The 12,994-nt window shown below is 52.3% G+C and overlaps 1 long non-coding RNA gene across 1 annotated transcript; it reads left to right on the forward strand.

Annotated features, from left to right (window-relative positions):
• The first annotated feature begins 827 nt into the window (after positions 1–827).
• LOC134373537 (uncharacterized) lies at positions 828–6,350 on the forward strand. Its single transcript, XR_010022985.1, has 4 exons — positions 828–911; positions 1,486–1,567; positions 3,006–3,167; positions 4,264–6,350. It is a non-coding gene; the product is annotated as an uncharacterized LOC134373537 (long non-coding RNA).
• The last annotated feature ends 6,644 nt before the right edge of the window (positions 6,351–12,994 follow it).

Consider the following 12,994-nt stretch of genomic DNA (forward strand, 5'->3'; position numbering starts at 1 on the left):
TTCACTGAGCTCTTCTTGGCAACTTTTCTGTAGGCCTGATAGTGTTTCAAAGTAAGATGTTGAAAAAAATCTTCTCGACAAAGAAATTTTGGAACTTGTAGGAATGGAAGCAGCCGGCAAATCTCGCGTGTCCTCCTGCACAGCCGCTGCTGGCGTTCTGCTGTGTCCTTGTGGGGTGGGGGCTTCTCTGGGAGGTGGGGGCAGGGCTGGGGTCTTTGATTTCGTTTTTCTAGGTGGGGCCTTCACTGCACATCTGATGAGACGAAGCAGATACAAGAGGGAGGCAGGAAGGCTGAGCTTAGAATCTTGCCCCCGGGAGCCGGGCCCCATAACCTCCGAGTCTCAGTTTCCCTGACGGTCAACTGGACTCAACCCCGCTTCCTTCACCAGATTATGTGGCATGGAAGGATCCCTGGCATGGGAGTCAGGGAATTCGATCTCATCCCTGGAGCTGCCACCGTGAGGCCCAGGCCTGTGGCTTGTAATCCAGGGGTGACTTTACTCCTCCTTGTTAAGGGCCTGCCAGCCCTGACTGTCCATCAGGGCACCTCCCCTGGGCCACCAGGCGGCCTCTGTGCTGTTGGCCTCTCTGCCTGCAGGAAGGGGCAGCCTGGCTCAGTTACCAACCCCAGGAGGAACATGGAATCTGTCGGGGTCTGGAACGTTGTCTGTCCTCACAGAGGAGCCAGGACAGCTCAGGAAACCTGCAGGGCCTGGGCCAAGGTCAGAGGAAGTTGGCAGAATGTTCCGGAACCCTGTGGCTGCAACACAGGCACTGTGAACAGCCCCACCCCAGAGCACATTCATGGATGACTCACAACCAGGAGTGAAAGAAAGGCTAGGAGGGCCCTGAAAAGCTTTGGTCAGGCAAGATCTGAGGAGGGTCTGAGGGACGGGGAGGAAGTGAGCAGGTGGGTTTGGGGTGGGGGAGGGTCTCTGTGGCTCCCACTTCATAGGGGGGTTGGAGACAAGGGTGATGGTGCCTGACAAAGCAGGAGAGGTGGTGAGAACTGAAGTCCAGCCTTGGCCTCAGACTTCACCCTGAGGGCACTGGGGAGCCATGGCAGGCTTTTGAGTTGGGGTGTCACCCCTCTTAGTGTATGTTAGAAATATCACCAGGGCTGCAGGATATGTGAGGATCGTAGGGGCTAGAAGAGTCAGGAGGCCTCTGTATCTTCTTGGTTAGAAGGGATGGTGGCCTGGACCAGGGTGGGGTGCGGGGTGGGAAGGACAGTACAGGAGGGTATTAAGTAGGTGAATTTGACAAACCTGGAGGGCTGATTGGGGCAGAGGTGGGGAGAAGAAGGGAGCATCCCAGAGGACACCATGGTCCCACCACCCCCGAGACCTGAAAGACAGGAGGAAGAGCTCACAGGAGGAGCACAGCGTGGGGGGGGTGTCCGGCTGGGACATGTGAAACTCAGCGCCAGGGCTGGATGCTTCCTCATTGAATCATTCGACTCTCTAACTGATTCATTCATTCAGCTCAGCCCCCTCCCATTTACTGCGAACCAGGTCTGGGGTGTACTGCAAGGAGGAGGGGTCGAGAGATACTGGAGGAATTAAGGTGAGCGCCCCTCTTCCGCACAGGGCAGGCTGCGGCTGCAGTGCAGGCTCCGGGAGCAGCCCCGCCCGGCACAGTCACGTCCTGCACCCGGTGGTTCAGTCCCCAGGCAGCTCCTATTCAAGGGAGATGGGGGAGCAGCCTGCAGGGTCTTCCATGGCCAGAAGCAGCCTGGTCAGGGACAGACCTCACACCTGCATGCTCTGACACTCCCAAGAGGGAGAGAAGAGTGGCCGCAGCCCCACCCCAGTGGCAGGCTGGCTTCTGGAAGCTGCAGGTCCCCAGGAATGAGCCGCCCTCGGCTCCTTCTGGCATCCCAGGTCATGGAGTGAGAGAGACCAGGCTGTGCCCTGCTGTTCTCTCTGCTCTGCCCAGGGAGACTCAGACTCAGCACCTTCCCCTCATCCCCATCCTGGGACTGGGGGAGTCACTGGCAGGAGCCACCAGCTGAGCCCCTTCCCTGAAAGGTGTCTCCAAGACTCTGCTGTGGGCTCAGGTGCCCCTGGGATCAGGGGAAACAACACCTTCCTAGAATACGTGCCTGGTCCCTTCCACCAGCTCCTTACAAGAGTCCAGGGAGGAGGATGGGTGGAGGGATTATCCCATTTTACAGGTGAAAAGACTGAGACCACAACAGCCAGAAAGCGGGGAGCCGGGACTGGAGTCCGGATCTCCTGGTCCCCAGCCAGTGTGGCTCGTCACGGGGCGGGCCGTAATTCGGGACTGATTCAGTCCCTTGCTTTTCCTCTCCTCTCTCCTTCCCTCCTTTAGCCCTTTCTGTGCCAGCCGCGCGCTGTGTATCCTCACGGGAGCCCCAAAGATGGACTCCCCTTTGGAGCATGCAGAGGGAGGGGACACTTACTTACATAAGCAGCGGTGTGGGGGAGGCAGTGCTCGTGTGACGGAACTTACGCCTGGGGGTGGAGGGGCTCGCAGAGGACGTGGGCGCCCAGAGGAACAGGACCCTGCTGGGGGAACTGAGGAAACTTCAGTGAATGTGCCAGTTACCACTACTGCCTCACAAACCACCCGCAAATTTAGGGGCTTTAAAAAAATCGCTTATGGTTGGCTGGTTAGTCAGTTGGTTAGAGCAGAGCCTTATAACACCAAGGTCGCAGGTTCAGATCCCCACACTGGCCAGCTGCCAGAAAAAGACATAAGAAAACATTCTTATTATGCTGTCAGAGTCTGTGGATCAAGGATTTGGACAGGGCACGTCAAGGACACCAGGGCTAGAGCTGGAGCCCTCGGGTGGCATTCTCTACCACATGTCTGATGGCGATGCTTGTCCCTGTGGCCGCCACCCGTGTGGCTGCTGCTTGGGCTTCCTCATGGCCCGGGGCTGAGTTGCAAGAGTGAGTTTCCCAAGAGAGCTGGGGGGAGGCGGTGTCACCTTTGAAGACCTGGCTCCTGCAGTCATATGTTGTCACTTCCACTGTAGTCACAGGCCTGCCCAGACTCAAGGGGAGGGAACGCTGACTCCACCTCTCACAGGAGAATGTCAGAGTCTCCTTGGAAGAAGAACATGGCGGAGGGGAGCTGCTGAGCTGGCCCGGAAGGATCAGTCCGAGGGACACCTGCCAGTCACCGTCTTCTCCCAGAGGTAACAGCCACACCGGCCTGCTGTGCCCTCACTATTCCCTCCCACCTCCGGTTCCTGCACATCTGGAGCGCATATTCCAGTATTTTTGATCATTCTTTTTTGGCAGCAGAATCATTGGTTTACAGGGTGGCTTCTAAGGGACCTAGCAGCTTGATGGTGGGGCTGCTGCTGAGGAACCGGTCCCCTTCCCTTGGACACCATCTCTAGTTTCCCAGCCCCATGGGCCACCCCTGCTGGTACCTGCTGGGAGGAATTCTTCATGAGTTGCTCACATTTCTGTACTTACTGTCGTCTGTTCCAGACCATCTTTTCTAGGGCATTGGCATAGCACGTTGCCTTAGATGATAGATACACTGTGTCTCCCTCAGAGCAAAATGTTGTAGAGGTTCTGTTTTCCTGGGCACAAGTTCCTCTCCTGTAATGCACTCCAGTGCCCGTGCAGGTGTCATCCGGGCTGGTCACATCACCCTGGGGGCACTGGGACTCAGGGACCAGTGCCACAATGCTGAGACTCTAGGTACTGCTATAGCCATGAGTAAAAATCTGTCCTCTGTCTCAGACCCAGGCATCTCATGTCTCTTGCCAGCATCCATGAAACTGTGGCAGGATAACCTGTGAGCTTGCAATTGGGGTAAAATCTCAGACCTTTCCTAGTTCTTGACAGCACCTTTCCCAAGCTAAAAGGCCACACTTGGGGGTTACAGAGTTAGTTTAGGTTTTACCCCAAGGGTGAAGTGCCTCCGTTCACCCACTCCTGCATCCATCTGTCCATCCCATCTCATATATGTCCTGAGTGCCCATCCGTGTCCAGAGATGGACCAGACATGTCCTGCTGTCAAGGAGTTCAGTGCAGCAGGAGACACAGGACGGGCATGGTGCGGGCAAGAGAGAGGGGCTTGGGCCATGTCGTGAGCCAGCACCCTGCAACCTCACTTCTGGCCCACCTCTGTTATAGCTGTGGGGACCTAACTACTCACTTGCCAGCCTTACCTGCAGCTCGGAGTGGCCACGTGGCACAGTTATGGCCAATGACATGTGTGCAGAAATCTGCTGGGGTGGGCGGTGACCTCTGAAAGAGCTCATGCTTTCCTGACAGAAGGGGACAGACCCGGGGCTGCTGTGCATGGTGTTCTGTCGGGCAGTGCAAAAGTCCCAGCTGAGGGGTCCAGCAATCCAGTCCATGCCCTGCTTGCTGTGCTGTGCATCTGAGGATTATATCCACCCAGAGAAGGCACTTTAACAACATTCATCTGCCAGAAGACAAGCCCCTTTTTCTGACTTGGATGAAGGTCCAAGGGGTGCATTCCTCCCCATATGTCAAGCTGGAGGGGGCACCTGATCAACCGCACATGGGTAGAAGAGGTCCTATCTGGCACTGTCCCTCCCTTTTCTTTTTGCCTTGAAGGCAAACGCGATACCTGGAGCAGAGCAGCCTTCTTGTGATCATGAAGTAGCAAGCAAGGGAAGAGGCGGACATGCTCAAGATAGTGGTGAGGAAACATGCAAAGAAGGGCTGATGTCCCTGAGAGCTTGTTAAACAGCCGACCCCACGCCACCAGCTCCCACCTCCAGACTTCTTGTTACATGAGAAAAGCAAACACCCTCAGGTTCACGTCTCTCTTACTCGCTGCCAAACACACCTTAACGGAGGCAAGATATACCTGTGACTGCAGAACAGGGTGCACGATGCCAAGCGCCCTGAGACAAGCGCAGGAAAGCAAACGTGACATCTCGGAGGAAAGAGAGCTCAGCCCCGTGTTGCTGGAGGAGTTGGTGTCTGAGATGAGCCTTGGAGGAAGGCTGGAATGTTGACTGACAGCGGGGAGGGAAAAGGACTCAGGACAGAGGCAGTGTCCTGGCCAGCTGCAAAAAACCCAAAAACAAAAGCAGAGGCAGCAAGGCAGCACTCACGGGGAGAAGTGGGAGCGGACTCTGGAGGGCGACTGGGAGGTGGAACAAGGAGCCGGCCAGTGACTCTGGGCATTTGACAGCGTGGAAGCTGGAGGCTCACACAGGTGCCAGCGTGTCCGCTTCCCGGTGCTCTGGGAGTCACTCATATGTCTCTACCCCCCTAAGCTCTCTTCCCTGCTGGGACTGGCTTCGTCCACTCTCTCCTGCCCCTGGAGCCGTCCACGACAGCGCCCAGCGATCTTCGCCTCTTGGTGTTCGTGCCCTTCTACAGCCACCTCCCAGCAGGACACAGCTGGCCTGTGTGACCAGTCGGCCACTGTGGGATGAAAGCTTCTGACTTCTGAGCCCAGGCCAGGGGCTTGGGAGAGAGCAGACCACCCCAGGAGGTTTGCTGGAGGGAATACCCCCAAGGTGCAGGCAGGATGGAGGAATGGGGGCACTAGGGGGTAGTGACAGAGCGGCTGCCTGGTAAGCCACAGTCGTGGAGGGACGCAGCCACTGCAAGAAGGGGCGTCCCTAAAACAGGGAGGGGGAGGGAGGACTGTCCGACCTCCCCTCCTGCGACCTGACTTCCGGTCAGTGCCTCTCTTTTGCCAAACCCAACCAGCTGACAAAGGAGCTCTTGGGTGCAGCCTCCCAGGGCCTAAAGCAAATGAGAACAGGACAGAGAATGGGTGTGGGCGTGGGGCAAATGGGATAACCAGGCCACAAGAGAACGTGCAGTCCCCGTACAGAGCTGAAAGACTCAATATTGCTCATGTGCTCCTTCTCAAATTGATCTGCAGGGCCACACAGGCCCGCTCACTGTCCCGCTGGCTTTTCTGTAGAAACTGATAAGCTGATTCTAAAATTTCTATGGAAATGCAAAGGACTTGAATATCTAAACTAATCTGACAAGAGAACAGAGTTGGAGGACTTGACTTTAGACTTAAACACAAAACCACACTGATAAAGACAACGTGGTACCAGCATACAGATAGACGGTTAAAGCGACAGAGTAGGGAGCCCAGAAATAGATCTGCACTTGTACGGTCACTTGGTTTTTGACAGAAGCATGGGAGCAATCCAATGGGGAAGGCAAGTTTTTCCAACAAATGTTGCTGGAAAAACTGGATGTTCACATTGAAAAAGCAAAACCAGGCTGGCTGGATTAGCTCCCTTGGTTAGATCATGGCGTTGAAAACACCAATGTCAAGAGTTGCGATCCTTGTACAGGCCAGTTGTAAAAAAAGAAAAAACAAAACAAATAAAAACTTTTCTTTTCTTTTCTTTTCTTTTCTTTTTTTTTTTTGGCAGCTGGCTAGTACAGCAATCCGAACCCTTGACCAAAACAAATAAAAACTTGACTCCTACCTCACTCTGTGCAAAAAAAAAAAAAAAAAAAAAAAAAAGATATTTTGTGAGAAATCAAGACCCAAAAGTAAAAGCTAAAACTTTAAAGTTTCTAAAAGAAAACACAGGGGAAAATCTCCATGACTTGAGAGTAGGAAATGGTTTCTTAGAGACGACACAGACAACAATAATCATAAGTGAAAAATTTGAAAATTAAAACTGCTGACCATCAAAAGACATTAAAAAAAAAAAAAAAAAAAAAGGGCCGGCCCGTGCCTCACTCGGGAGAGTGCGGTGCTGATAACACCAAGGCCCCGGGTTCGGATTCCATATAGGGATGGCTGGTTGGCTCACTTGGGAGAGTGTGGTGCTGACAACACCAAGTCAAGGGTTAAGATCCCCTTGCCGGTCATTTAAAAAGAAAAAAAAAAAGGCAGTATGGTTCCACTTCTATTAGGTACCTAGAGTAGTCAGAGTCATGCAAACAGACAACAGAATACGATGGCAGTTGCCAGGAGCTGGAGGGATGGAGAGTTATTGTTTAATAGGTATAGTTTCAGTTTTACAAGATAAAAAAGAGTTGGATGGTACTGATGGTTGCACAACATTGAGAACATTTTTTTTTTTCTGGTGGCCGGCTGGCCGGTGTGGGGATCTGAACCCTTGACCTTGGTGGAATAACACCATGCTCTAACCAACCAAGCTAACCAGTCAGCTGTGAATGCGTTCAATACCACTGAATGTACACTCAAAAGTGGTTAAGATGGTACATTTTATGTGTGTTTTACTACAATAAAAAAATAGGAAAAAATATAGGCCAGCTACAGACTGGGAGAAAATAGTCACAAAACATGCATCTGACAAAGAACTGGTATCCAGGGTATATAAAGGACTCTTACAACTCAATAAAAAAGACAACCTAATAAAAAAGATTTGAAAGAAACATCTCACAAAGACAGACATACAAATGGCCAATAAGACATGAAAACATGTTCAGTATCTGAGTCATGGGGGAAATGCAAATCAAAACCACAGAGAGCCACTGCACATTCACCAGGACGGCTCAGATGTAAAGGACCGACACCAGCAGATGTGAGGTCGTGGAGCAGCTGGAATGCTCTCGCGTCACTGGAGGGAGTGTGAGCAAGCTGGTCAACCACTGAGGAAGGCCTGGCAGTTTCTCATAAAACTAAACACATACCTACCCTATGACCTAGTTATTCCATTCCTAGCTATTTACCCAAGAGAAAAGAAAATACGTGTTCCCCGAAAGACTTGTATACTACACTTCAGATAAGCTTCATTCATATTAGCCAAGATGGAAGCGGGCCAGCTTCCCATCATCAGGAGAAGAGACGAACGCAAAAATGCAAGCTGAGCGGAAGATGCCAGACACAGAGGGTGGATACTGTGTGATTCCAGTTATATAAGGCGCTAGGACAGGCACCACTAGTCCATGGCTAAAAAAACAAAACCCACAAAACATTAGAGCGTGGTGCTGATAACACCAAGGTCCAGGGTTCAATCCCTGTACCGTCCGGCCGCCAAAACAAAACCCCAAACAAAACAGAAATAAGAAAAACCAACCAACCAACCAACCAAACAAACAAAAACCTCCCAAAAAAACCAGAACAGTGGGGTGGGGGGTTGGCTGGGAAGGGGCTGGGGCAGCACTGTCCTGTGATGGAAACCTTCCTGTCTTGACAGGTGTTCAGTTGGGCAGATGGCATATTTCTCAGAACTCCTCAGGGCATTGTACGTGTGTCAGAACCCCTGCAATGTACAATACAATGTGCACCGTGAAGAGCGAGCCTGCACGTGAACTCTGGACTTTGGTTACTGTGTCAGTGCTGGCCTGTCACTGGTAGCAGACGCACCGCACTAGTGCAGGTGACAGTGAGAGAGGAACCTGGGGCAGGCAAGTGCGTGGGAACCCTTCGTACTTTTCACTCAATTTTTCTGTTAACCTAAAAACTGCTCTAAAAATAAACTCTATTAAAAAACAACCACCACCACTGTGTTGTCCTTGAAACAAAGGTAAATTTAGTGTCAAACAAAAAAAATCCTCTTTGAATGGTACTCTTAAGATTTACGCATTTTACCAGATATAAATGTTCCCTAAAACAAATAATGAATCTGCTAACGCCGTGAATGCTGAAGCACTTAGGGTTGAGGTATAATCGATGTTTGCAATTTACTTTGAAATGCATTAAAAAAATAGGGCCGGCCTGTGGCTCCCTTGGGAGAGCGTGGTGCTGACAACACCAAGTCAAGGGTTAAGATCCCCTTACCTGTCATCTTTTTTTTTAAAAAAAGGATGATGGATAGAGAGAGGGCTGGAGAGGAGAGACATGGTTTAGCATGTCGTGGTGGGTATGAGGCCATTCACTGTACAATTTTTCTCAACCCTTTGGTAAATGTGAATATTTTCATAATAAAATGTTGGGGGAAAATCCCCAATGTGGAATCTCAGTTTTCCATGACATGTCCCAACCCCCAGATTCCCCAAACTCATTGTTCACCTCTATCATAGCGATATCAAACCACATTGAAATTATTTGGGTAGGACAGATGTCTCCCAGCATCTGGCATGACCCTTTTCAGATAACTACAAAGAACAGGGCAAGTCCAGCACTTTTGCTAAGACATCTCGTGACTCCTTGAGGGGGTGTGAAGTAGAACAGATATCCTCCTGGTCATTTGCACCTGGCTCAAATCCAGAGACACACTTGGGGCTCAGTAGGTGTGTGATGCATGTACAGATGCACATGGCCACATGATGTCTGTATGGCAGGGACATTGTCCTCCTGTCTGCATTTAACCACAAGCCCTGGAAAGCAGCCTTCCTAGGTAAGCCTCATAGAGTCATGAAGGCTGGGGACCTGGGCACCAGGGCCATGCGAGGAGACCAGTCACCACAACCCGAGGCTCCCATGCATGGGAGAAAGTGTTGCTGAGCAGTCATGTGGCCTGCTGACCCCAGGATCCATTCTCTCTGGTGACTCTGGACGCTCCTGTGGGAAGTGGGACCCAGGCCTCGATTCCACTGCATTCTGAGGAAAGGGCGTTGAGGGATAGAGAGACGGAGAGAGGGGTGGGCTTCCTGCTAGAGTTACCCCACTCTGGGACCCAAAGTGCTGCTGCTTTCCCCTTTGTTCTGAACTAAGTGGCCCCTGGAGCTTTGTGCCCAGCAAGCAGCTCCAGGAGAAACACCCTGGAAATCAGATAAATTCCATTTTTAGAATTGAAGCTTGAGACCAGAGAGGGTGTGACTAGCAGCTGAGAGCAAGGCAGGACCGAGCCCAGATTAGCCCTGGGTCTGGATGCCAGACTGCCCTTCCCTGGTGACTCGTCCCCAAGCCTTGCACAGACTGCGGTGGCCAGGCCCCGGGAGGGAGGGACAAACAGGCTGTGGGGAGGGCGTCGGGCTGCACAGAGCTGCCAGCCCTGCACCCTCGGCCTGAGCTGCCCCCACCCATCCAGGGCCGCCCAGACAGGGCATCCCTCCCAGCCTGAGGATGGGTACTGAGCACTGACTGCTTCCCAGCTGGGCCACTGCCATGGACAGGCTCCAGGCCACCTCTCTTCCTCTCGGCCTACTCTCCATCTTTCCTCCCCTCCCCACTTCCTTCTCTCCCCACTCCCCTCTCTCCTTCCCTTCTTCAGACTTTCATGGACTGGGGCTGCCCACTGGACTGCAGACCCCCAGGATCAAAGGCAAATCCCAGCTTCTTGTCTCTTCCAAAGTGCTGACCCCAAAACAGACATCCACAAACATTTACGGTGAAAGATGAATGTGTAAAAAAGTACTAACTGCCTATTCCATTCTCTCCGAGCCAAATGAGACTGTGTGGTTCCTTCCGTTTGGGACACTGAACTTTTCCTCCTGCGGACCCTCCACCTGCTGATCCTTTCCACTTGCCATGGGATTGTCCCTCCTCCCTGGTCTCCTGGATCCCTGAGGGGCATGAGCTTCCCCCCCTGCACTTTCTCCAGGCCTCCTGTCTCAGCTCACCAGCCCAGGAAACCTTGTTCTCAATAAATATTGGGAATGCACTGAATATGAAACTTGGTGCTCCTGGCTTATCTGTGATGCCCCAAGTGCCTGGCAAATTGCAGGAGGTCAGGTGTTCCTTGGGTCAATCGTTGCATGTGGATGTTTCACTCTTCCTTGACCAGGGATTTCAGCCACGACTTGACCTGGGCCCTGTAGGCAGCCCCTAAATCTGTATCTCCAGCCCCAGCCTCTTTAGATTTCCAGGCTGCCTGCTGATCTCTCCAAGTTTAGGAGCAGGGGAGGGAAAGGGTCAGAGGCAGGAAGGGGACATACACAGGAGAAATAGATGAGGGCAGAGGAAAGGCCTCTACACTTGGGAAAGGAAGAGGATGGAGAGACAGAGATGGGCAGAGAGGAGGAGGAGGTAGCCCAGACACACAAACGCCCTTGCCAGACGGGACGAGCACTTTCAAGGGAGCATGGTGGGAGCCGGCTTCTGCTCTGACATCTGCTGCAGGAATCCCTAGTCCTGCCATATGGACTGGGAGGGGACCCCATGCCCCCCAGGACCCTGCCTAACCCTCCAGCAGCCTGTAAGCCCCAGGACTTGCGTAAACAAGGGTTTCAGGTTCCACCAGGACAACCCCCAGTGGCACTTGTTTCCCAGGGGCTCTGTTCCTCTAGGCTCATGGGGAAGGATAGATCATTGATCTGTGCCCCTGAGCAGCCCTGCTGAGCCTTCCCCACTGCAAAGGCAAAGGTCCCACCAGACATTAACTCCTTGGCTCTGCTAGTGCCTGCCCTGGAAGTATGGAGGGGCTCTTTTTTGATTCCTAAAGCTGAATAAGGATTCCTCACGAGGAGGCAGTAAGCAAAACATGGAACTTGCAGGGCCTCAGCTGCAGCATCTGTAACATGGGGATCAGGGTGCCCCTCTCTGAGTTGCTGTGAGGACGAGAGGATTGAAAGGGACTTACTGCTTTGTGTTGCTTTGCCCCCCATGGATGTCACTCCACTTCCCCTTGGTGACGGAGACACAAAGGACTACTCAAAGCCCATCTCTTCTGAATGGTGAGGCCCCAAAATGTTTAATTTCCTTTGGGAATGCTCCAGTGAGAGGCATCCCTTCCTCGGGAAATTAACCCTGAATTGGGGTTCTCTTCCTGCATTTATTTTCCAGACCAGGAAGTTACAGGAAGAGAACATAGGTGGGGTTATAGTTTAAGAATATAGGCTGGTAACTTTCAGTGAAACAAGCCAGATGACATTCCATTAGACAATTAAGTGATCTTACAGCAATTTCTCAGTATCTTTACAAAACAATCAGTAACTAGTCTGTCCTTGAGCCAGCAACCTTGCTGAGCCACAAATCTTTATCTTACACCAGAGACTTTATAGCCTGAGGAAAATTTCCAGTCCTCTGCAAGGTCAATATTTGAAACTGCAAGGCTTTGGAAGCCCAGGCTCTGTGAAGTACATATGCTTTATAGTATATTCCACAGGGACTGAGGACATTCAGGGTGGCTCAACGAGGGTTGGTGTTTGCTAGTCTCAGAGCGAGACCCTAGGATGATCTGGAAACTCCTGTGGTCCAGCCCTGCTGCTAGGCAGGCATGCCAAGGGCACCTGCCGGAGCTGCCACATATTCAGGGCAGTAGAGCAGGGCGTCCATGTCTTTTGATCCTGGGCAGCACCTCGGGGATCCAGCCCCAGCTGCTAATGGCTCCAAGGGCTGGCAAGAACGCCTGAGGATCATGGCAGAAGGTTTCAGTCAGGGACTTAGGGGACTTCACATGTCTGCCCCATCAAAGGGGATCAGCTCTGTGCAAAGGAAACCTGGAGAAAGATTGGCCTGACTTCCCTCACTCTCATGTTCCCTTCAGCTGCATCCCCTCCAGCTCTGTGTCAGGTGCTGGGGATGAGGGGGACAGAGGCCCCTCCTGTTTCTGTGCTCACTAGCTGATGGGGAGGCAGCCGTGTAAACTGACCACACAATGCGCATTGGGGAAGGGTCAGGTGGGAGCTCAGAGGAGGTGCTGGCCCAGGCTGGCACTGTCAGGGAAGGCTTCTCCGGAGGAAGGGACTCTTGGAGTACTTGGGGACAAGGGGCAGGGAGCACATTCTAGTTAGGGTGGACACTACTTATAGAGGCGTGGCAGTGTGAGAGAGCAGGGTGAACTCAGGGTAAGGTAAGGGTGTTCAGGGGTCAGGAGAACAGGGAAGTTGGCAGCACCAGGTCCTATGGGCATTGCAGACCAAGCTAAGGAGTTTGAACTTGACCCTGAGTGATGCATGGCAGGATTGGTGAATGTGCTGCATGATTGCCTTTTTCTCTTTCCCTTAGCACTCCAAGCTCATTCCTGCCTGAGGACACGTGCCTGGGTGCTCTCCCACTGGCTTTGCACACTGGGTCCCTCCTATCATTTGGTTCTCAGCTCACTTGCCTGCCTCAGAGTTCACCCCGACCACCTAGTCCCTGCCTATTGCATGATATTACTTGAATTCTCTGCAAGAGAAGGTATTTCCTTGTTTGTGTGTTATGGCTTGTCTCTCCTCACTAGAATGTAAACTCCTAGAGAGCAGGGAT

The sequence above is a fragment of the Cynocephalus volans genome, chromosome 3, assembly GCF_027409185.1.
Source record: "Cynocephalus volans isolate mCynVol1 chromosome 3, mCynVol1.pri, whole genome shotgun sequence".
Taxonomy (NCBI): Eukaryota; Metazoa; Chordata; class Mammalia; order Dermoptera; family Cynocephalidae; genus Cynocephalus; species Cynocephalus volans.